Genomic DNA, 4,461 nt, shown 5'->3' on the forward strand with positions numbered 1-4,461 from the left:
CCCCCCCCCCGAGACCAAGTCAAAGAGATGCCCACTAGGGATGGGGCATGGTGTCATCTCATAAAGGAAACTCTGATACACAGATGCATCCGCCATTTCCCCTTCTTTTTAATATATCATTCGATACATACGCGACGTGACCTATGATTACCTGTTAATGTGAAAGCAAAATTAAAACAGCCAGTGCCTGCAAATCTACCACCCAATCCCAACCTAAAGCATTATCCATCATTTCCATCAAGTTATGTGTTCCCTCACGATTCATTCCTTGACTCCTCTGTCTGCCCAAAGTATCCATGATCAGATAGATAGATAGATAGATAGATAGATAGATAGATAGATAGATAGATAGATAGATAGATAGACGCACATATATGCATATACACACATATATACATAAATATATACACATACACACAGGGCCTCTGGTGGCATTTTTGGGGGTAGCCATTAGATGGCTAACCCCAAGGTCAGTGGTTCAAGCCCACTAGCCACTACATGGGAGAATGATAAGGCAATCTGCTCTCATAAAGATTTTTCAGCCTAAAGTGTGCATATATATATAACCTGTGAAACCCTTTGTGGGGTCACATTGCTATGAGTCTGAATCAACTCAAAAGCAGTGGGGTTTTATTGTGTGTGTGTGTGTGTGTGTGTATATAATTTAATGTAAATATGTGGGCATTTAGACAATAGTTATGAACTAATTGTGAAAAGATATTTTGAAAAGCAAAAAGGCTTTAAAATATATATTTTATGTTTGTGTTTTTCTGGTTTTTGGTATATGAAACCCAGGATAGGTGATTCTACAGAGATAACTACTCGAATAAGGGTTCCTGGGGGAGGAGTCATAGCAGGGGGGAGTGGGGATGGAAGGGGCGGGTAAGGGGGGATATCAAGGAGTTCAAGAAGGAAGAAAAAGTTCTGAAACTGGTTTTTGATAGCAATTGTACAACACTGACTGCTTAGCATGATTGAACTATGGAATGGTATGATGTTTGGGTTAGCTTCTAATAAAATGGTTTGGAATATGTATAAATGGCCTCCAGTGCAGGAGAAATACAAAAACCACGTTCTTGACCGCAACATACTATCCTTGAACTGCAGGAAGAAATGAAGGCTTTTGTCCTGTGACATACAGTTTGGGAAATGCAAGTGAAGAGGTTGATGACCAATGGTGTTTAGCGACGACCAAAAGGGCGGGCAGAAGGGAGGTAGGAGCACTTTGAAAGTGTGCCTTCCTAGGCATGAAAGCTCACAAAATCTGCCAACAGAGCAAGTTCAAGACTTAACACTAGATTCTCCTGATTGTCTTGCTCACTGCCACATGGCTAAGAGGAAACTAGATAGAAGTCTATGGATTTTTTCAACTTTCAGAAAACTGTTCTTATGTTTTCTTCTCTTTAACATTTTTTTTTCATGACAATAGATCTAGGATGATGTGGTAGTTACATAATCTGTTGTCAATTTGAGACTTAAGAGTGAAGGGGTGGAGTTTAGGCTGTCCATCTGGTCACAGCTTGATGACCTCATTTTGAGGTGCTAAGGAGATAAGTAGCTCACTGGAGGCAGGATACAGTTTCACTCTGATGAGATATTCCTTCTGACAAAACACATGGAGCTATGCTAGAGCCCTGGGAGCTGGAGGAGCCATGTGGAGACCCCTGCCAGCACTGAGATGCTTCTACCACCACTGGATCCACAAGACTTTCCACCCACTGGCCTGTGATCTTCCTGCATTCGGCATTATTGTATGTGTTGCGTGAGTCTAAGGAGGAATTTATGGACTAGTATTGGACATGTGGACTAATATTGGACTTGTGGACTTGATCTGCACTGGGCTGGGATGTTTTCTTAATGTACAATTACTCTTTTATATAAAGCTCTTTCTTACACACATATGAGTGCCTATGAGTTTGTTTCTCTAGTCAACCCACACTAACACAGATGATTTCTAAATACAGGGGGGGAAATCACATGATTGTGAACTTTACCGTTGAAGCTAGGAAGAGTAATGGAGAGAGGGGAAGAGAGAGAGGGAGAGAGATTATCTCTCCGAGTTTATCAGGAAAGACAGAAGGATACCCTCCCAGGGAAGAGTTTGCCTTGTGGTTCCCATATTTCTGGATAACAGACTCAATATCATACAACATAAATCCATCCGCATTTGATCTATAACTTTAATGCAATTTCAAAGTCCCAACAGGTTTTGTTTAGTAACTTGATAATCTGATTCTGAAATATCTATGTAAAGGCCCATGAATAACAAAGCTCTTTCAGCAGAATAAAACAGGAGAACTTTCTCTGCAGCTTATAGGCTGCTTATCATGGTGATGATAACAGTCGGGTATTGGTGCAGGGACCAATAAATGAGCAGAGCAGATAGCCCTTCTGCAGGCATGCATTCATAGATGGCATTCTGATAATGTGGCACAGAGGGCACTGCAGATCACTAAAGAACAGAGAGGCTGTTTAATAAATGATGCTGTTACCATTGAATAGCATATTGGGAGACGGGACAGAGAATAGAATTTGTTATCTACCTCACATCACGCCACACCTCCAGATTAATTCTAGACAGACTTAAATTTAACCATCAACTAAAATTAGGATCAGACTTAACCATGAAAGGAAATAAGTTTAAGTGTTGTACAGAAAATATGGAATATCATTATGGCCTAGACATAAGAAAGAATTTCTGAAGCAACACACGAAAAGAAAGCTAGACTTCAGACACTCACTAGATTGACACATAGTCTCAACTAGCAGGTGTTAGCAAGGATGTGGATCAAGAGGGAGCAGATACTTTTAGAGGGAGTGTCCACACAAAAACAAACAAACTGGACTCCTGGCATCAAGTTAGTTCCGAATGACAGAAGCGGTATAAATTAGAATCATTAGACACATTTGGAAAAGAGCTTGATATGATCCTATAAATTTGAATATTTGGATACCTGTATATGACATAAAACTTCTATTCTTAGGTATACATTCTAGAACAGTGCACCTCAAACTTCATCTAGAGAACCACACCCTGTCGGGGCCCCAGCCCTGGGTATTCTGGTTCTATAGGTCTGGCATGAAGCCTGTGTGTTTGCATTTCTAAGAATCGCCCAAGTGATACAGCTGCTGGTTCCCCGTGTCTATGAAACAGGAGCAGAAATATTCAAAGCCACTTTGTAGATCATGGCAAGTAACAAGGGATACCACCCAAAGGTCCATCAGCAGAAGGCAGCACAAATAAATGGTGGCATGTTCACAGCGTGAAGTATTAGAGAGCCCAGAAAATGAATGAAATAGAAGTACATATAACAACCTGGAGAAATCTTGGAAGCATACCGTTAAGTAAAATAAATAAATAAAATAAGCCACAGAGAATTACACGGAGCACAACAGCACTTTCATAAAGCTAGCAAGCAAATTAGATAATATACTGCTCAGGAACAAAAATATATGGATGAAATTATGAAATATAAAGCAAGGAAAAGAATAGCACAAAGGCAGCAGGGAAGACAGAACTGGATGCAACACTGGTTTCGTGGGAATGCAGTTCTTAGGTGGTGTCTCAGAATTGCCATGTAAGTTACCTATGTTTTCCTGCATGTCGAACATAAACATACTCATTAAACCAAATGATTATAAACATGAAATGGAAAAAATGATAAAAATGGCAGCCAAACAATATTGTTGTTGTTACCCACTGCCACTGGGTCCATTTTAACTCACAGTGAAACTGCCTAGTTTCTGAAGGCTATAATCTCCATGGGAGCAGACAGCCTCATCTTTCTCCTGAACTGCAGCTGGTGGGTTTGAACTACCAATATTGAGATTCGCTGCCCAAAGCTTATCCAACAGTGCCACCGGGCTTCCTTGATATTGCTGGTAGGTTCTTTCAAGTCAGTTCTGTATAAAATGCTGCCTGGTCATGTGCCTCCCTTACAACTGCTGCTATGTTTAAGTCCATTGTTGCAGCCCCTGTGTCAATCCATCTCATTGAGGGTTGTGTTAGGCAGGGTTCTCTAGAGAAACAAGACCAAGACACTTCTGATTATATATATATATATAAATACAGAATATATATATATATATATATTCTGTATTTAAATGCAATATATTTATGTGGCATTCTAAGTGTTTATGGAAGATAAGATTTTTCTTTTTCCTTTATTAAAAACCCAATCAAATCTAATTAGGGATAGGATTTAGAGTAACGTAGTGGAGAAAAAAGAGGTCAACACAAAGCTGATACTTCAAGTGTCATTCATTCGTCTGGCAAGTCAAGTGAGTATTAGTTGTGTATATACAATGCGCTGAGGCATGCCATTGCTAGCAGTGTGAATAAAAAACATAACTGCAAGAAAACAAGAGGGGTTTTTTTGTTTTTTTGTTTATTCCCAAGAGTTGCCAGCCCAGTCATGAAGACATATCATATTGAAGTCAATAAATAAATGAAACAATGGT

At 39.7% G+C, this 4,461-nt stretch overlaps 1 protein-coding gene across 1 annotated transcript in view; it reads left to right on the top strand.

Moving 5' to 3' along the window:
- HPSE2 (heparanase 2 (inactive)) overlaps positions 1 to 4,461 on the top strand; it is a 668,247-nt gene that overhangs the window by 622,942 nt on the left and 40,844 nt on the right. The gene's annotated exons all lie outside the window — the stretch shown is intronic.

Source organism: Echinops telfairi, unplaced genomic scaffold, assembly GCF_000313985.2.
Source record: "Echinops telfairi isolate 266 unplaced genomic scaffold, ASM31398v2 ScPeMD7_70;HRSCAF=299, whole genome shotgun sequence".
Taxonomy (NCBI): domain Eukaryota; kingdom Metazoa; phylum Chordata; class Mammalia; order Afrosoricida; family Tenrecidae; genus Echinops; species Echinops telfairi.